Source organism: Dermacentor albipictus, chromosome 5, assembly GCF_038994185.2.
Source record: "Dermacentor albipictus isolate Rhodes 1998 colony chromosome 5, USDA_Dalb.pri_finalv2, whole genome shotgun sequence".
In the NCBI taxonomy this organism is placed as follows: Eukaryota; Metazoa; Arthropoda; class Arachnida; order Ixodida; family Ixodidae; genus Dermacentor; species Dermacentor albipictus.
In genome coordinates, this window is record NC_091825.1 from 103,042,918 (window position 1) to 103,063,960 (window position 21,043).

Consider the following 21,043-nt stretch of genomic DNA (forward strand, 5'->3'; position numbering starts at 1 on the left):
GCCGCCGTGGCCGGGATTCGATCCCGCGACCTCGTGCTCAGCAGCCCAACACCATAGCCACTGAGCAACCACAGCGGGTAATGTTCCTTTGAGTGCGGAACTCTTCCTTTTGTGCTCTCGCTAATGCACTGTGGGTAGCTTCCGGGTGATGCCGATGCGTTGCCTTCCGTGAACCTCCGGTGAAAGTCATCTTGCACCTAGTGGTTCGTCGCGGCAAGTCTCCGGGTTAATTAATGGCGCAGTGGGTGGCTGCCGGGCTGCTTCCGATGCTGCCGCTTTCAGGATTCCAGTGAAGGACACCCTCGTGCCTAGCGGTTTCTTGCGGTGAGTCTCAGACTATCTGCAGTATACCCGTTTGATTAGTATGCGCCTACTGGCTGTCACCGCTGCCAAATGAGGCATGTTCAAAATGTGTGCGACATGCTCAAACGCGCCCTTGATTTCCAGGCTGAGATGTACTGTATCTAGTGTATGTGTCCTGCAAATCAAGCATCGAATCTTGCGTGAACGAGTGTTTTCGGAATCCGATTACTCGTGGTTCGACCGGATATGCCACGTCTTGTTTCCATGTTTTGTTTCCATAAGTTTGCATGGACACTGCGTCAGTGAACTGGGGCGGCTGGCAATTTCGTGTGGGGCATTATTGGGCTACTGAATGGAATGACCGTGGCCATCTTCCATGCTCTGGCTATTTTGCTTGTCTTCCAAACTTGCTTGAAGGTGTAGACAATGTCAAGAAGGTGTAGTTGAGTGCCGGACAGATTTCGTAACATCTTGTTAGTTATCCCGCCAGTTTCCAGTGTTGTGTGCCTTTTACGACCATTAATCGATGGCCATTCGAAGCTAACTCATATAGTATGGGCGGACAAGATCCCAATGAGTGCGATCTTCCGGTTGGGGCTGGGTGTGAGTGGTGATAGCTGTTGAGAAGAAGCGGTAAGCGATTTGTTCTGCTGAAGATTTCGGATCAGTTCATTTCCTTAATTATATAGCCTCTAAACGGTTCTTTTGTTTGGGTTGCCCAATCAGGGTAGGAAAGAGAGACCGCGCTCTGCTCGTGCGTAGACTGTTTCCTGCGTGCTCGCAGATATCCAGCCAGTTGTCGGTGGATCACTTGTCCGCGTGTTCGCGATCTTTTCTGTGCGATTTCCTCTGTGCGGGTTCTGAGCCGCTTGTTGGGCTTGTAACGTTTCCATCTCAGGATTCGTGCATGTCTATTGACCCAGTGCGTTAGGAGGTGTCAGTCGATTTGTGCGTTGCCTTCGTTACGTTGGACTATTTGGGTGGTTTGTCTGTGTGCTGTGCGGATATTTACTTACACTTGGAACACTGAAAGAAAAACATTACGAGGAAACAACCATAAGAACGAGTTGCTGCTATGAGCGTTGTGCTCACGAAATCTGAGCGGTACGGCTAGCAAACCTCAAGGCGAAGCTACGTTATGCACCGTGCATCAGGGTGACATATCACATGTCACGAGAAGTATAGATTATATTATTCTACTGTTTCAATGTCTGGCGCTTAGACATAGCGCGTTGAATGGGCCATCTGCCCTGAACGCGCGAAGTAAGCGTGGGATGTCAGCAGTCAATGTCCCAAACGCTATAGTGTATAGACCTGGTGATGTGCCAAGGCCTATTTCACGAACGTGCGACACATGTATGACGCGGCGCAAGCTTCGAGACCGTCGCATAACGAACGCTGGCGAGGCGGGTGCGGAAGAGAACGCAGTGTGTGTTGTGCGCTCGTGTGTCGGTGGGTGTAGAGGTGCTTGAGCCAAGACAAAAAGCGCCCTTGTACGTCACCGCGGCGACGACACGCTCACGGCCACTTCGAGCGTCGGCAGAGCCGAGAACACACCGCCCGGTATCTTTCCATCTGTTGCACCTCTCCTCGAGGGTCTCGACGAAATCTGTAAACGAAAGCGGCACTTGAAAACGACGATCTATGGGTCGAAATCGAAAAATAAAAGCAAAAAGTTGGCCAAGCGCACCTTTACAGTACAAAAAATTACTTGGACCGTTGTGAGCGAGTGATCTGCAGCGAAAGGCGGCCATATATTCTTAAGAGTTTTTGGAGGACACAGAGCTATATCAGCGTTTGTGATAAGCAATCGTGTACAGTAATATGAGGAGTAACGCACTTGCGCTCTCTGCTGTGGACGTAACTTGAACTAAGGTGTGCGTTTGATTTGATTTATTTCTTACTGTACACCAACAGAAATCGAAGTAAAAGCAAAAAGCCATACAGCCTGGCGGAAGCTGTTGCTCCGAGATACAGTGCGGCACGCATACGTAATACAAATAGGAAAACACGAGCAATATGTAATATTTAAAATCAGGTAATCATTTTACAATCTAAATTGTCTTTATAGATGTAACCCTGTAACCAATATAACCATTCCATCTTCACAGTGTGGAATGGTTGTATTTTTTTTTCTTGCGCTGCGAGTCTGGCGTCGTTGGTCGTTCGGAGGTGCTCGGGCTCGCGATTGTCGTTATCGTTCAGCATCGCGGGAACGTTCTTCGTCGGTGGTCGTATCGCGCCGGCGGCGCCCTTTACATCGTTGACATTCTCGTTGTTGTTCCTTGCGGCGCTCCTCGAACGCATGTTGTTCTTCGGGTGTATGAACTATACGTCCCTGCCCCATCGATAACGCAGCTGTTTTTAGCGCCGATACCTCTCCTGCTTATATACTGCGATAGCCTTGACGTCACGCTATTGTTCACGGCGAGTGTTCTAATCTGCTCCTCATTTTGACATCTGCGCCGCCGCACTGCACCCGTATGGATTTGTTAGAAATCGCTAAGTCCATTTCTGTTGCCGGACGCCGAAAAAAGTAGGGAAGGTTAGTCATATACAGCTTTCGCTGTAAAATGTATCACAACTTTCAACAATCTCAAGTAACCACGAGAAACTAAGCATGCACTAAAGTGCACCTCGTGTAAAGAGGGCGCTGTTAACCTCCCTTAGAGAGACGGGTTGTGTGAATGGTTATATGATTTATCTGTGTGTTATATGCGGTGTGCTGTGTAATTATGACCCGGTCGTCTGCAATACTGTGAATTAACAAAGGGAAAATGAGACATCCACTCGAACATAGCTAAGTGCTACAAAGAAAACCCATACGGGTTCCTCGAAAGAAAGGCTTCGCAGTTGAAGAAAAATTCTTCCTGGTCTGGGGCTCGAACCCGGGACCACCGCCTTTCCGGGGCAGCCGGTCTACGATCTGAGCTAGCCAGGCGGCTAGCAGATGGCAGGCGAAGTCGAATTTATCAACAACTCAGAAGCAAGGGCAAGGGTATGACGTAACAGTTCTGCGGAAACCCGCAAGCTGCAGGGAAGTAATTAATAAAGATAAAATGAGACATCCACCAGAACGTAGCTAAGTGCTACGAAGCTACAAACTGCGAAACATTTCTTTCGAGGAACTCGTATGGGTTTCCTTTGTAGCACTTAGCTACGTTCGAGTAGATGTCTCTTTTTCCTTTTATAATTACTTCCCTCCACCTTGCGGGTTTCCGCAGAACTATTACGTCAATACTGTGAATTGTGCGTGCATATTTTAAGGAAACATAAAATCATTTTATTTATTTATGGAAGTGCACATGCTTGTGCGCGTTAATATGTGCCATCTTCTTCGACTTCCTGCACTCGTGCGCACAAAGTTCGCGTGTGTTCATGCTCCTTTGACTAATAATAATAATATATGGGGTTTTACGTGCCAAAACCACTTTCTGATTATGAGGCACGCCGTAGTGGGGGTCTCCGGAAATTTTGACCACCTGGGGTTCTTTAACGTGCACCTAAATCTAAGCACACGGGTGTTTTCGCATTTCGCCCCCATCGAAATGCGGCCGCCGTGGCCGGGATTCGATCCCGCGACCTCGTGCTCAGCAGCCTAACACCATAGCCACTGAGCAACCACGGCGGGTGCTCCTTTGACTGTATAGTCAGTTCTTTTAGGAGATATTGTGATTTTATTCGGTTTGTTGCGCTACGAAGAGGAAGCTACTGCCACCTGCAATTGTGCCACCTCAGCCTATAACATCATGTTATCATATAGAGAAAAGTGCATCGCAACAGCTGCATTGGCAAGAGCTTGCAAGCCCTCGTTTGAAGACGAATTCTCATACGAGGCAAGCAATGCAAGCGCTCCCAATTCTCACGTTTAATTGGCGGTGATGATGAGACTGCCAGGCACGGCTTACAGCGAAGCGATAGCTGCCAGAGACACTGCTTCTCTTCTTCGTCTTCATCTGCTTCTTCACAGGTGTCCGTCAAAGCAGGTGCCGGTGCATAACGCGTGGAGCTGGCGCGCGTCTTCGTCTACTTTCTAATTCTGCTGCGCCTGTCGCAAGGTGTGGCAACATTATTCAGTGAAGGCAGGTGGCCTTGATGAGGTGTGAACTACTAACACGCGTACTGTCTCGTCTACGTTGACTTTTATTACTCATCTTGTTCGCCTGTGCCCCATATACCTCGTCCTTATTCGAGAGTAAATAAGCTCGCTTAACTTTCTTTTTTTTCATCTAATCGTTCATTTGCATCTAGTCGTCACTTTCACCGTGGGCTGCCTGCACGAAGCAAAGCAATTGCCGGCAAACATTTGCATGCAAGGCTATAGATCCGCCTGCAGCCAACAACAAGCGCCGCCGTCTCACCTCGCCCCGGCAAATTTTACGCCTCGCCTTCAGATTTGTCGCGCCGAGAACACGAGCGCGCCCGGCTTTCGCCCCGCCCGCCGAGCATCGTCTGTCTCATTCGAAGAAGAAACAAAACGACCGAGCGGCGCCCCTTTGCGAAAGACGGAGCAAGGACACAGGCTCCACATGAGAAACATCGCCGCAAAGTGAACTCCGCGGAGAGTGTGAAACCAGTTCGCCTGTCCGTCTCTCTTGCTCGGCGGTGTCCATCAAGAGCGAGCTATTCCCTGGCCGCCGAGCCTAGTCTCCTCGGGAGTGGCGTCTTCATCGAAGACTCCTAGGGAACGCGCAATGGTGGCAGCGCAGCGGCGGCCACGCCATTATACGTGCACTAGGAGTTATAGAGGAGGTATACCTCAGCCGCCGAGACGCGGTGATTCCGGGCAAGGACATATGTATAAGTCTCCGGGTGAATTCTATAGCTGCAGCCAGCGATCGTGGGAAACTATATAGACTATACGGCGGGTGGAAGCGAGCCCCCATGCGGTGCCGCGGGACCAGAGAGTTCCGCGTTGACTAACGAGCTCCGAAACCGCGCAAGGCGTTTCGGCGCAGTCAGCTCGTCCATGAGCTAGAGAGAGAGAGAGAGAGAGAGAGAGAGAGAGAGAGGCTCGTACCAGTGCGTTCGAGTGCTGTCCTGGGGGTGACGTCGGGGCCGAAATCAAGGGAAGAGCCGCTGTTTAATGGTCAAAGCAGGGTGGGGCAGACCTTGTCGTTGCTGCGGTCATCGGTCGCTCGCACGACGGCGCGAACGAGTCGCGTCTGGTATAGACGACGAGGTCTCCGCCGTGCAGCCAGCCCCCCGCGACACGGGATTGCGGACGACGGGTTCTCAAGATCACGGGCGAGCGCGTGCGTGCGTGCGTGCTCGTGAATGTTCCCGCGACGGCAGTCGTCTCGGGCGCGGTTGCGTAGACGCCCTTTTGTCCACACGCCGCCAAGACAACGGCGACACTTTCCGCATCTGCTCTATTCATAGTCCCCTCGGTGCGTACCCCTAAACGTACTGGCCGGCGACCGTGCCCTCTGGGAGGGATAGTACATTGTAGTCTCTGCAGAAATTTCAGTATCAGCGCTGTCTCATTCTGGCAGCAAGCAGCGAACGAAACAAACTGCCGCATAGCGGCAAGGAAGACGATTGAATGTAGCACATACTCGCTGTAGAAACTGTACATTGAAGGCCCGCTTAGTTATCTTTGAACAACCGTATTTCGAGGTGACCGATTCTTTGAAAATCCGGCTTCCTTCGCATGTAACTAAGCCGAATTTTCGACACGCAGTTGAAATGCGGTTCGAAAACACATGAACGCTCCTAGGGTACCATACACACCAAAAAAGTGTAATAAAGACACTTCTACGATGTATTGCGCGTGGCTAGCGACCTAGAACGAATTAGGAGGCGCAATTCATACGCTTCTCCGGGATGTGTGAAAGCTGTAAGCTACTCAAGTTCACCGAGATATCACGACGAAGCATGCTTGCGCAGAAGCCGCTTTTCGATGTGGACTTGCACCCTCCTGCTGCGATCGCATTTAGGACGAGGTGGTGGCTAGCCGGCTGGTTCCTCTACTATGACTGGACGGGGTGCGAAGGCATCTTCTATCGTAGTCAGAACATTGAATATCATTCACGGTTGTCGTAGGCCGGCAATGCGGCCTGTAGGTTAAAACGTACGGTACGAGAAAGTACCCTTCCCTCCTATTTCCTGTGAGGTAATAAATAACTTCGCTCGTCCACTTCCCCCTGTCCCACATGATGAAAGAGACCGATGTGAGTTCCTGACATGGTGGAGGTCGCATAACGATCGTGGCGTTTCTGATGCTGACCAGACTTCGGCCTCTCACAGTGTATTCGGGTCTCTTCCATACGTATCCACGGCCCCTCAAAACTTCTGGTAAATATATACTCAAGGAGCCTTTAGAACACCCTTACGTATGCTTCTAGGGGCTTTGAATAGTTCCCGTCCTAACAAGGAAGGGAAGCAGACAGATTAGTGGCAGTAGCGATTCATTCAGTGTATTTACATCGCAGTTCAATAAACTTGCGAGGAGGGTCCTGCAACAAGAACCATTGGAGAAATGAAATATATTTGCCTTTGTTCTTAAGCCACATGCTAACAGTGCGTAGAGCCGTGACGAATGAGATGGGCACACGCATTTTCGGTAGGTCCAGTTTATTATTATCCAAAAAAGAAAGAGAGAGAGAGAGATTGAGCGGGCTCGCGCAGTGCGCCGGATGTGGCGAGAGTTTTATGAGATGGAAAAGAAAAGAGGAAAAAGTAGCGGAGAGTACTACGGTGCACAAACTTTGTGCGAAAGGAAAACATTAAATAAAGTAATGAGGAAAGGGAGCACGCGCACTCAAGAAGGTCCGTTAACGCCCCGCGGAGTTGTTTATGGCGGCGGGGGCGGTTCGCTGTCGCCGCGCCGCTACAAGTATTGATGACGACGTGCAAGTCCTTAATAAATTTTGGGGATGGATAAAAGTCCGACGGAGTTACATACTGAAGAATAGAAGGAACCGCCAACCACTTCATAGCCTATAGACGGTCCGTTTTCTGCAATGGGACAACAAGCGCCTCGTGTCACATGGAGCGTTCTTCTGAAGAAGCAGGACGTCTTTCTCCAGCTTCTCCTGTCGTGTCCATGGAATGCGTGCGGGTAGCCTATGAACTAAATTACGCAGGGAATCTGTGCCACCGATGACATATAGACAGATTTGTATGGTCCTCCGCCACGCATTGTCGTCACAGAGATATGTGACCACCGTTGCCTACTGTAGCTACGTGTCGCCAGCGGATTCCCACAGGTGTGAGGTATTTCCGCTCTGAGCTTCTTACCACCTCAAAGAAATAAGTGCCGGTATTATTGCAGACACGACTGATCTGAGGCACGCGACATTTTCTGCCCATCAACGTCCAAGTGTGGGACGTCATGTGGCGTCTGTTGATTTTATGTGTGCTGGCGAAGTAATTCTCTTGTATATCGCCGTCCAATGAGATAAATAAGAGTCTGCTGGCAGAATTGCTGGGATGACGTGTTTAACGCGCGGTACACTTGCGCACACAGGCAATGATCGAAGGACGAGAAGAACCCGGGACAAGTGGTGTCCTGTCCTGTGCGCAGCACGCGACACGTAAGCAATGGCACGCACTTGTAGCTAAACAAGAACATTGCAGATGAGTTCTCATTTTCGGGGGGTGGGGGGGGGGGGGGCTCAAAAATAACCGCTATGTAGGCGTCGATTGGACACGAACTAACCCAGGCGTTTGATTGACTGAAACGCTGATTCCTCTGCACGTACGACAACGTTGTCTCTCCTACAGCAAGCTAATCCACTGTGCCAAGAGGAATGAAGCAGGTCGCTGAACTCCTTGCCCCAACTCTCAGTGCGCGCGAGATAAAGAGAAAAGTAAAGAAATGTGGAAAGAGGGAAAGAAAAGAAAGGACGCGCCGGGTAACACCCGAGACAGGATTTTTCCGTCGCAGCGTCTCCTAATCCCTCCAGCTGCTAGCCTCTTAGAAACGTAAGACCACGCCACATTATCGTTATCTCAGAATCGATGTATGCACGCAGTGCAGCACACTTTATGTATACACATGCAGTCGCCTCAAGTAAATCGCGCGCCGCCAGACGCCAGGCGCAGTCCCTACGGGGGGTCCGGCTACTTACACCGAAAACCCTACACGAATCGAGCGACAGGCGTCGGCAACACAGCTGACACGGCGGTGACGACCCTTCTCCTCTGCCTTCGGGAAGAAACGTCAGTGCGGCGCGCTCAAGACCAAGCAAGGCGAGAGAGAGCGAGAAGGAGATACACAAACAAAGCGGAACTTGGACGCTGGCTGCGCTGAGAAAGTCTGCGGCGTCGGGAGCGTCAGAGAGGGGGACCTCGACCCGAATAAATATTGCACGGGTACGAGACGTCGGGCGATGGGTGCGCGCGCCGCGAACCTTTCGGGCGGGCAGAGGCGGGACCCCCCCGGCGGCAGACGCCGAACCCGAGTACCGAAGCCGAGCGCATCGGCGGGGCGCGCCGAACAAAGGAAAACGGCCGAGAGGCAAGGCCGGAACCGTGACGCATTCGCAGTTCGCCGATCGTCGCGCACGGGCATCCCCCCGCTGGGGCGACGGAGGTCGGCGCGCGGCGGTGCCACGCAGATGACTCGGAATCGGCCACGCCGTCGGCGCTTTCGATGGCGGACGTGGGCCCACCCGGCTGGAGAAAGTGGTGATCGGGGTCTCCGCTGTGTGCCGGGTCCCGTAAATTGGGACCGTGCGATTGCTAAGCAGAACTTGTTACGCCGAAGAAGCGGCGCGGCCTGTGAGTTTCACACGAACAGTGAAAGTATTGTCCCAACTAGGTACGAAAATATTAAATCTGATATGTGTATTATCCGTGGAAGAGGAGTAAATTGCAGCGCACCTTGACAAGAGACGCGCAGCGCAGGTCGGCGGCATACGCGGCCTGGGAACCGTTGGTACGGGTGGCGAAGAGAGCGAGAGAGGCGCGTTATTTCGACGACTGCTAGTCCGAGTCATCGGTGAAACTCGACACAGGGCTACACTGGCGTAGCCAGAAATTGTTCTTGGGGTTTGGGGGCATGTGCCCAATCTGCTGCCACTCCCTGGCTACGCCACTGAAGGGTACCCAACTATACCACCGGCCACAGCAAGCGGGCTTCACTACGTGACAGAGGAAGGTTGAATCTTTCTTCGTTATTGTGCACCCGATTCGCAGCTGCAACCGCTTCAGTGTTTCCGAGTACATGAAAATGACCTGGTAGCCACTGAAACGCTATAACGTGATGCTTTGCACTTGCTTTTGCGAGCTCTTTCAGCGTTTCGTACAATAAATGCGTATTCGAACACTCTTTGTCTGTTTTTTACGCTCCAGCGTCCAGTCACGACGATGAGAAAGTAGATCAATTTTATGAAGATGTTGAATTAGCGATGAGAAAAGTGCGAACGCGATATACAGTAGTAATGGGGGACTTCAATGGAAAAGTGGGGGGAAAGCAGGCGGGTGAAGAGGCAATTGGCAACTACGGTGTCGATTCTAGAAACGCTAGAGACGAGATGCTGGTAGAATTCGTAGAAAGGAATAATCTGAGAATAATGAACACTTCTTTGAGGAAACGTAGCAACAAAAAATGGACCAGGAAAAGCCCTAATGGTGAAACAAGAAATGAAATCGATTTCATACTTTCTCCCGATCCCAGCACAGTACAGGATGTTCAAGTAATAGGTAGGGTAAAATGTAGTGATCATAGGTTAGTGACGGCCAGGATCCACCTCAATTTAAACAGAGAAAGAGTAAAATTGATCAAGAAAGAACAGGTCAACTTAGAGGCAGTAAGGGTAAAAGCAGACAAATTTAGGCTGCTACTTGCAAACAAATATGCAACCTTAGAACAGAGAGATGATGATGATGATGACATAGAGATAATGAATGAAACCGTAACGAGGCTGGCTTCAGAGGCAGCAATTGAAGTGGGATCGAGGCAAGGCACTAAGGCAACCAGTAGGCAAGAGAGAGAGAGAGAGAGAAAGGCAAAGGAAAGACAGGGAGGTTAACCAGAGATTATCTCCGGTTGGCTACCCTGTACTGGGGGAGGGGAAAGGGGATGCAATAGGTGAGAAAGAAAGAAGGGTAAAAAAGAAAGGAAACAAAAAAAACCTAAGTACACACACGCACGTATACACGAACTATTTCTGTGGGCACTGTCACGCAGCCCGCAAAGGTCTTACGCAGTGTCACCGTACAGTCCTACGCCACACAGTGTACTGTCACAATTTGTCAGAAAGTCCCGTGTCTTTCAAGTATCGCAGCAGCGCCTTATAGCGGATCGCCTGATGTTCGCGTAGGCCAGGTTTCAAGGATCTTGTTTTCTGTCATTGGGCGCTTGTCCAGTTTGTCTAAGGTGGCTGAGAGGACAGTTCTTTGTGGGTTAAAACGAGAGCACTGACAAAGAAGACGCTCGATCGCTTCGTTGCACCCGCAGAAGTCACGCAGTGGGCTGTTGGCCATTCCGATAAGGAAAGAGTAGGCATTTGCAAATGCTACTCCAAGCCATAGACGGACAAGAAGGGTGCAGTCACGTCGTGGAAGCTCGGGCGGAATATGGAGCTGTAAATATGGAGCTGTACATCTGTCAGTATAGAATTCTTCCGCTGCTTTTACTATATCTTCCAGATTGCTGATGATATTACCCTGCTTATCTTTCAGTGCATACATCTTGGTTTGTCCTATGCCAAGTTTCCTTCTCACTGATTTCAGGCTGCATCCATTTTTTACGGCTTCTTCAGTCTTTTTCACGTTATAGTTTCGAACATCACTTATTTTCGCCTTGTTGATCAGTTTTGACAGTTCCGCGAATTCTATCTTATCTTATATAATACTGAGCTGTACAGTATAGCAAGCTCTTCCAAGTAACAAAGGACCTAATAAAGAAACGACAAAGAATGAAAGTGTCCAACTTAAGAGACTGAAGATTAATATGCAGAAGACAAAGATAATGATAAATAACCTGGCAAGGGAACAAGATTTCAAGATCGCAGGTCAGCCTCTAGAGTCTGTGGAGGAGTACGTTTACTTAGGTCGACTAATCAAAGGGAACACGGACCATGAGAGGGAAATTCACAGAAGAATAAAAATGGGTTGGATCGCATACGGCAGACATCGTGAGCTCCTGAATGGAGCTTACCGTTATCATTGAAAAGGAAAGTATAAAATCAGTGGATTTTACCGGTGCCTACGTACGGCGCAGAGACTTGGAGGCTGACAAAGAAGCTTGAGAACAAGTTAAGGACCGCGCAAAGAGCGATGGAACGAAGAATGCTAGGCATAACTTTAAGCGACAGAAAGAGAGCAGTTTGGATCAGAGAGCAAACGGGCATAGACGATATTCTACTAGACATTAAGAGAAAAAAATGGCGCTGGGCAGGTCATGTAATGCGCAGACTAGATAACCGTTGGACCATTAGGGTAACAGAATGGGTACCAAGAAAAGGGAAGCGCTGTAGAGGACGGCAGAAGACTAGATGGAGTGACGAAATTAGGAAATTTGCTGGTGCAATTTGGAGTCGGTTGGCGCAGGACCGGGGTAATTGGAGATCGCAGGGAGAGGCCTTCGCCCTCCAGTGGACATGATGATGATGATGATGATGATGATGATGATGATGATGATGATGAACGCGGGCTGATCCTGCGCGCCCAGAGAGAGAGATAAAAGCAACGTCAAGACAGAGACGTTAACCAGGCGATATCTCCGATTGGCTACCCTGTACCGGGAAAATGGTGCGAACCGGAGGACAATGCAACCAAATTCGCGGGTTGGCCGATCGATATAACGCTGTCACATTACAGCCACTCAGGTGAAGCATGTGGACCTAGCTTCTTTGCCTCAGTCTCCGTGCTTTGGTGCCGGCGTCTCGCCGACGAGACGCAGCGGGATGGGGGGGGGGGGGGGAGAGGAAAGAACCTTTGCCATTGTCATTGAACAGAATTAAAATATCAGCTACCGTAACGGAGCATTCGTTGTTAGTCTGTTTTATCACAAGAGGAAAATCGTCAACTTATCTACATATTTGAAACAAGTTATAGTCTAAAGCACTCTTAAGAGCGCGGTCGGCAAACGATAAAAGAATATTACAAAGAGCAGGCGTCACACATGGACCAATACACAAATCACTTTTTTTAAAAATAAATAGCTTATTTTCGAACCAGATAAAAGTTGCACTTAGATAAAATTCGAGGGACAAGAAATTTTCCGAGGACCCAACCCGGTTGCATTGCGAAAATCTACCTCGCCACTTTCTTCGATGCACGTAATCTCACTACGAAATAGCTCACCGTGCGGTATTGAGTAATAAAGATCTTCGACTTCCACAGAAAACATGTCGGCTACTGAATGGTTGTCTTCCAGAAAGGAAACAGCATCGAAATAATTATTTATGCCATAAGGATCATCAATAGTTAAATGCTTTAACTGTTGCTGAAAAAAGCAGCTAACCAAAGTCGCCTAAGCCTTTAGATCTATGGAAACTTTGGTTGCCAGCACTGTTCCGCAAGACTCTCGCAAGTATTGCCGTTTTTACGACTCTTATAGTTGTGCAGGCTTCCGGTTTTGTTTTCTACGGAATTACTCAGTAATAAGGCAAATCACTAAACTTCCTCATTGCAACAAATTTACATCAAAAAGAGCGCAATTCATTTAATTAGGGAGACCTTTCAGACCTTTTTATGCCTACTGTTCTAACCGCTGCACAAACACAAAACTTCAAATTTTCACCATCTCGCGTATTTGCGTGATGATATTATAGCGTGACGTACCTGTACATGAGGCAGATTTTCGCTGAAGCCCGGCAGAGAACACCTCTTTGTTAAAATGGCACAGGCGTAGCGTTACGTAGTGTATCTACAATAACGTACAATCTCATAACATCAACACGTTTAGCATTAATACAAGCCTCTTATCATTATTATTCTTTCGCATTTTTTTCAATTTTGTTGCTTCAATTTTGTTGTTTGTTTTATGTGCTGGCGCGAGGTGCGTTATGTTGCGCGAGGGATATGCGCCGCATTTTATGTTACCGTGAACTGTGCCTTTCATTCCCTTTCTGACAACTCATTGTATTCCTTTGTCATTTTTATTTGTAACACTGTTTTGGAAGCACGCTATCATTGCAAACATTTTTAGTTCTGATGTATCGATTTCATGTTGTCATTTGATCAACGACGCTCCCTTACTCAATGCTCCCCTTGGGGCTTGTAAGGTACTTCGATATAAATAAATAAATAAATAAATAAATAAATAAATAAATAAATAAATAAATAAATAAATAAATAAATAAATAAATAAATAAATAAAAAAATACTGATTCCCAGAGTGCTTGGGATCAGCATGAATTTTGTATCGCAGGTTTAATTTAGTGAAACTAACTATAATCGCGACGAATTGACGCGAACTGTCGCCCCTGCCTGTCTTCTGACTCTGAACATAGATTACACGCTCTCATTAAAAAAATTTGTTGTTGAAATGTACGCTTGCACCGGAAACATGATGTAACAATGTCAAAAAAGCCCAATGGTCGCCCAAGTGGGAAATTCACGCATGATGATGGTGAGACCGCTCTGCAGCGTTGCATTCAATATTGGGTACGAGGTCATAAATTTCGTGTAGCCCAATCCATCTTGTTTATGATTTGTATGTGCTATGAAGAATTGATTTAATAAACGATCCATGCAGCGATACATTTTGCAAACACCTGGTCATTCTTGATGCTAAACTTTCGCTGCTTCCAGTCATTATCATTTTCTCAGTCATCACCAGCTGGTGTTCGTTTAAGCAGTAAGGTATTGTTACGTTTGTTTTTTTTTTTGTGAACGCGTACGTGTTGTAGATATAGTGCACACTCGCTTGTATACTATTGTCCTTGTGGTGGTGTGCCGTCATCGTAATGTCCGTGTCATTTCTTGCAATGCTTTTATTGCGATAGCAATTACATGGACACTCCAGGCAAATTTCTGCCGTCGCTGTGAGGTTGCGTATAAAGTACAAGGTCTATAAAATCATCGCCGCGCGCCGTGTGCTGTATGTGCGAGTGAACAGCGTTTTGATAGCGAGTTTCCGCGGTTATCGAGTGAGATGTGTTCATGTTTGCTTGTGCGTGCTTGACACCATGTTGGTTAATTTAGTTAGTATGCCTATGTTTACAAGGTCATACGGTCAATAAAACTATATATCCTTACTTCGTATAGCTAGCTCTCTACTAATTTGCTATCGCAATCGATGCTTCAAATTTCGGATGGGACTGCGTATTTTTTTTTCGGTACACGTACAGGAGGTATGTCCTGACGTATACGTCCTCGACAACCGCGTTGTGCATTCAGTGGCAGCCCTGCTGCGCCCTTTATTATTGGTGAATGACGTATCTACTATGCCGGAATGCTCTTCACCGTGAGTGGAGGTCTGGCAAGCAAGAAAACGCGAATAATCAAAGGCAGGCGGCGACTCCACCTTGATGTTTCCGCACCAGTTGCCCGTGACGTCATAGATTTTGGCAGGTTCCGAAGTGGTCTAATCAAATGTTCACCAATTTCAATATATTTTCTCGTATTTGAACTGTTGTCGCGCAATAACAGCTCTCGAAACTCGCAGAGTTCAGTAGTTAAATCATTTAAACTGCAGTGTATTCCCAACTGTACCCCTAAAAACTTCAATAGGCCCGAGCAGGCACTGACAAAATATGTGACGTCACTGCGAGCTGGTGCGGCAACTTGAAGGAGGCGTCGCCACTCGTTTTTCGCTCTTGCGTCTCTTCAAGCTTGTCACGCCTCCTCTCACGCTAAGAATAAGTTTAGCATTGTAGAAAGGTAATTTACTACAACACAGCTAAAAGTGTCTTTCCCTTTAGTGTCGCTCTAACTCTTATGTCCTGTCTGCTTCTCTTTGTCCTTTCCTACGCTCTTTCCTTTCCCCCATTTAAGGGCAGCCAACCAGGTTCAGTCCTCGTCAACACCACACCTTTAATACACCTCTGTCCGCCTCCCTGTGTCCTAAAACTACGAATAAAAAAGTGATTCCTCATTCGACTTCGTCCTCTCGACAAAGAAGCATTTGGAGGTTGGCTTATTCAAGTATAACGACTTTTAACGTTACAGTTGCAACGTTTAGCCAACGACAATCGATCATTTCCCTCTCCACTGACATTTTAAGACTCCTACCTGTAAAAACGCACTCGAAAAATTATACGCCTTCACGTACAGTGCGAATCGCACTCGTTGGGAGTGGTCGAGTGGCCGGAGGCGCGAGCGTTTGCAGCCGCTATATACAGCCGCTGATTTCCAGATCTGTTTGTTCTAGCCCGTGGACCGAGCATGCGGCATGCACCATGCCTGGTCTTATTGCAGCGCCGCCTTGTACTTTCTTTCCCGCAAAGCATGGCGGAAAAACTCCCCGATTGACCACTCTTATAGGCGAGTGTGGTTCACATTCTATCATCATCATCAGCAGCAGCAGCAGCAGCAGCAGCAGCAGCAGCAGCAGCAGCAGCAGCAGCAGCCCGGTTACGCCCACTGCAGGGCAAAGGCCTCTCCCATACTTCTCCAACAACCCCGGTCATGTACTAATTGTGGCCATGCCGTGCCTGCAAACTTCTTAATCTCATCTGCCCACCTAACTTTCTGCCGCCTCCTGCTACGCTTCCCTTCCCCACATTCTATACATTCCACATTCTATATTCGCAGTCAGTGGGACACACCGACAAGAGTTCACCACCGCGGGTCAAACGCGATGTCTTCCGAGCGCCGACCACTTGCCGTCTTTGTTTCCAGATGGCGGCGGCTGGGCCTCTTTCGCCGGAGGTTGCGCAAAAAAGAAACCGAGGCAAACGGAGCTTTTGTCCGCGCCTCTCGCTTACTGTACGGCCGGTCAAGTCAGTCAGTCGCCATCGCTCGTCGCCTCGCGCCGACACCAGCAAACGCGATGACCTCGCGTTGAACTGCGAATATGCGAGTCGCACGCGCCGTAAAAACCCGACTGTGTGAGCGAATGTAAAGCAGCTTTTTTGTTTACAAACAAAGGCCGATAATGTTGGCGTTCGCGATGGGCGCTGACGGACAGCAGGCGGAGGAGCGGGAGAGAAGGAGAGAGAGAAACGTCAGCGGGAGGTGCGTTTGTTTGGCACTGTGCAGGCTGTTGCGAAATGAAATTCAGTGGACAGATAACTACGGTAGGAAGGGTCTCCGGGTTTGTTCGTGTAGATTTGTTTTGTACTTCGAGAACTTCTGTTGGCGTATGGCGTTAAAGCCTGGAACTTGCGCGCTGAGAGCCTTGGGCTAGATTCGCAATAGCGTCGTGGGAATATATGAAGTTGGGGCGCACGTGCGTGAGAAAGAAGGAAAAGCATGGACTCGGAGGGTTCGTGGAAGACGTGGTTGAATGAATTGAAATGAAGGCGTCCGTCGCGCTAAAGGAGATGCCTCGCTGCGGTCGTTTTGTGTTGTGTCATAGGAGACCCATTGGCGCCTGCGTCCGCTTCTTTTGATAGAAATATATGCATTACGATTTGTTCATCGAAGGATGCAGAGCAAGAGATATTAAGAGACCAGGATAGACAGCGAGATTTAGAAGGATCGCATCAGGTTTGCTAACCTACACGGTTATAGTTCTGGCCATTCATTCTGCAAGAGTGAGTACCGGTCCCATATTTAACTCGATTCTCGAGTGTTAATTCTTGTTCCCCCAATGGCACACGTAAATTTGGTACGTGTCCAAGCAGAGTCAGATTATGTGTTATAGCCGAAGAAGGTTTGAAAACTGTCGAAATCACAGTTCAATAGGGAGCGGGGTTGGGATTTATTTGCTCCTTGCGATCACTCGCCAGACACACGTTTTCGATTCAGTTGTGGATAACAGTTAACAATATGGATAACAGCGAGGTGACGCTATCACTGAGGGAACAGGAATGACGACTATAACAAAGTGCTCTGCAGGGCGAAAACGGCTGTTCGTCGCTTGACCTCTGCGCAACCGGTGGTACAATAGGAGCCTGTATTTGAATATACCTTGTGAATACGGCCGCTTCTGTATTTCGTGGGCGCGAAGTTGTCGTAACGAGGTAGTTCCGTTCTCACTGCGTTTCCCGAAGACATTGTCGCGCTCTCTGGGGGAGTTATTCGGCATGACAACTGTGAAAGCGTTCTTATAGACTCCTGAAAACGTGCTCTGGCAAACCTTCTCGCTCGAGCCGAGCTCTGAGTTAAATTATGGGGTTTTACGTGCCAAAACCACTTTCTGATTATGAGGCACGCCGTAGTGGAGGACTCCGGAAATTTGGACCACCTGGGGTTCTTTAAAGTGCACCTAAATCTAAGTACACGGGTGTTTTCGCATTTCGCCCCCATCGAAATGCGGCCGCCGAGGCCGATATTCGATCCCGCGACCTCGTGCTCAGCAGCCTAACACCATAGCCACTGAGCAACCACGGCGGGTACCGAGCTCTGAGTTCTGGTATCGGAGGCACACGAATGCAACTTCTTCTTTCGTGTGTTATTACAGGTGCACTTAACGCGGGCACCGGTGGCTCGCGCACGCGCCGTGTCTCGAGGGTGAAAACAGGCGCTCTGTTTAGGCGCGACATCGGTCGATACACATTACACGCCCCGATCCCTGACCTCTGCCGGGAGAGAGAGAAAGAAAGAAAGCTCGCGCTAGCCCGGCCGAACGAGAGAGACGCGCCAACCCAGATTCGGCCCCCTCCGTCCCCGCGGACGCACCTCCGGCCGTCCGAGTCTTCTTTTGTCTCCGGGTGTTTGCCCGTCAAGCGTCGTTAAGCGTCGGCGCCCACTGCACAGCGAAGCTGCCGCCGCGTCGGCCCCGCGTCAGCGGAATTCGCCAACCGCGAGTGCGGCCGCAGAAGGGCGTAGGGGTCAGCGCGAGCCATACTATTTCGGGAACGTGGCCGGAGGCCCGGCGAAGGCGTCTGCACGGGGCTTTCGGAAGCAACGCATTATGTACCGTGCCCCGTAGCATACTACCAAGAGCAAGAGAGAGAGCTGCTGGGATGCGTATAGTGCAACTCGCGCGGCCGAGCTGCTTTGTAAGTCGCCGGCCGTTCCGTCAGCAGCTGGGCCATCACTTCCACGCCACCGGTCACACGTCGATCGAGATGGAAGCCACCAGGAGCCGTTGGGGGTCAAGACAACGACGCGCATACACCGACGCTATATGCGGAGTGAAGCACGACTACCGGTCGACACGTTTCTTTTTTTTCGCCACCGTCCAGCGAGAGCTGAACATACGTGGGTGGGAGAATAGGATGGAACAGCCGAGTTACCAGTGGCGCCAGCCCGTATATTTCTGTCTCTTCTCTCGTGTTACATATTTTGCTCAATGATGCTGGCTATGAAAGAAAGGCGAGGCGTGCAGACAGGACACAAGAGAAGAGAAGTGGACAACACGAATAATTAATCCTCACCAACTAGCTCAGTTTTCTGTCGTTCGATGCTGGCTACCTTCGTGTTTCCTAATTCAGCGCGCTGTTCTTCGATCTGCCCGCAACGAACCGAGGTGCTTTGGGTGTGACGGCTCATAAACGTGCTTCACAATATACGCCCGTTTGCTTGCAACCGTTGTTTTGGAAACTTTGCTGAAGGCTGCGTTTCTTACGAACGAGGAGAGAGGCAGGCGTGTGTCCTTGAGCCTCCAACGTTTTTGGCAGCGACTAATTATAGTTGATGACATACTGATCGCTTTCACCATGACCACCGGATATCAGCATTTAAGACCAATGAATCTGCTGGCTTTTGAGACATTGAGCCACGAGTAGTTTCACAAGTGCTGTAGCTGAATATATTTAAGAATGCATGTGGTAACTTAATTAACATTGCCAAGTTCATCAGAGTGCATAGCAAGTTTATGACATGGTAGGTTTTTTTTTTAAGTTCAGCGTGAGAAACCGAAACACTTATTTTATGTCGCTATATCTTTGCTGAATAAAAAATGGCTGTGGCTTAGGTAAGGTTAAGCCCAGGATGCGAAGCATACTAGCCTTTATTTTAGTTGTTGAACCACTGTTTAGCCTGGTGAACTGCTGTTGCTTGGCTATATTTGGTTCGGCTAGACGAAGAAACAACTCATGCATTACTGCTTCGCCTTCAAGAGTGGAACGCGACAGCGTTCCCGTCGACCCGCCAAGGGGTGTAAGACAATGGGCTACAGGGCAGCGACTACGCGCCCCGCATTGGACGCGGTGAGCGTCGAGCAAAGCAGCGTTCGGCGCGGCAACGAAATGTGCGCCTGAGCAAGAGACGCACGCCTTAGAAACAGCTCGTTTCTAAGGAAACACCGCATTCACTAGAGGCGCTTTTGTACCGCTTTGAAGCATCGTACTCGTGGCTCAGTGGTAGCGTCTCCGTCCCACACTCCGGAGACCCTGGTTCGATTCCCACCCAGCCCGTCTTGCAAGAGTTGAGCCAAAGCCACTTCTCCTCTGTCGTGACGTCACGGTATCACGTGGTTTCAAGGCGACACCGCTGCGCCTGAGGAGCTGGGTTGAGCTCTCGTAATATGCTTCGCATAAAAGTATCGTAGGACAACTTTGCTCAGGAAAGCCACATCGGGTGTTTTTGAATCAGCTCACTTTGGGTTGGAGTGTTTCGCTAGCGTACCTGTGACTTAATTTTGAGCTCTCAATTAATGTGCAAGAATAAAAAAGACACACCGCTCTACCTTTTAATGCTTGACTTCGAGTTCTATGCCGACCAATCTGGTCACAATCAACAGAACTGCTACGGGTGAGTGATCGAGCACTGTGAAGTTAGCCATGTTCGCCGATGACATCTGCGTCCTTGCTTCAGGTGTCCATTTCACGACTTCATGAGCGTGTAGCAATTCAGACAGTTGCTGTGCAATCACATGAAATCTTTACCCCGTTTCTCTTCGTCTGCCTTCGCCTACCCTCTCCTACCACAGCTTCTATCGATTTTCGTATTGAGATCTTTGGCTGTAACAATCGTTATATATGGATGGGCATTATAACCAGTTTCCTCCCGCGACGATATGAACAAGAAGGTCTCGTCGCTAGGCTTAGTTGGCGGTCGACTTGATTTAGTATTTAAGATACTGACTTTATACGATCGGTGGCGCTCATTTCCGAATTACTGCGCCATTTGCGATTTACTTGCCGTTACGGAGGCTTGCGCTTCCTGCCATTCTTTGTTCCTTTTTTCCTTCTCTCTCTTGCTCCCACTTTTCTAACCGCTTTGTCTCGACACCTGTGCAGGGTAACAAACTACGGTGACGCCATCTGCATGGTTAGCCTCTCTGCCTTTGCTCTCCCTCTCTCTTTCTATGTAATTTGTGAGTGTGTTTATATCTGTCGTAACATGGCGACCACCATAACACACTTTCTACGTAACGACAGCCCTGTCAACCGATTTACACCCCTAGGGGTGCAAGTCGGTCGATAACTTAACCTGTAAAGGTGTAAGGATTTGATTTATAAAGAGAAAACACCCTCAAGGTTGTAAATTGGTTTGCAGTGCGGCAAAATGTAACGGTTCCATTCCAATGCTACTCCTTTTCCCGCTTCGTCAGTGGTCCGAGTGACGTTGCGCCCACGTTATCGCCGGAATCGCCGGGTAGTGAACGGTGGATGATAAGAGCAGAATAAGTAAGTAAGTAATCCTTACTTACTTACTTATTCTTATTCTTATTCTTATTATTCTTATTCTTATCCTTACTTAGTTGCGTAAGTAATCCTTACGTTATACCAGCCAGATCACCGTGAACTGCACAAAGCGACCCCCGTCCACCTGTGGGTACAAAATA

General features: G+C 49.0%; 1 protein-coding gene across 1 annotated transcript in view; it reads left to right on the forward strand.

Moving 5' to 3' along the window:
* The first annotated feature begins 209 nt into the window (after positions 1–209).
* The window catches only part of LOC135905937 (WAG22 antigen-like), a 139,530-nt gene continuing 118,696 nt past the window's right edge, over positions 210–21,043 (forward strand). The window contains exon 1 of the mRNA XM_065437078.1: positions 210–324. The gene's annotated coding sequence lies outside the window, so the exon portion shown is untranslated. The remainder of the gene's footprint in view (positions 325–21,043) is intronic.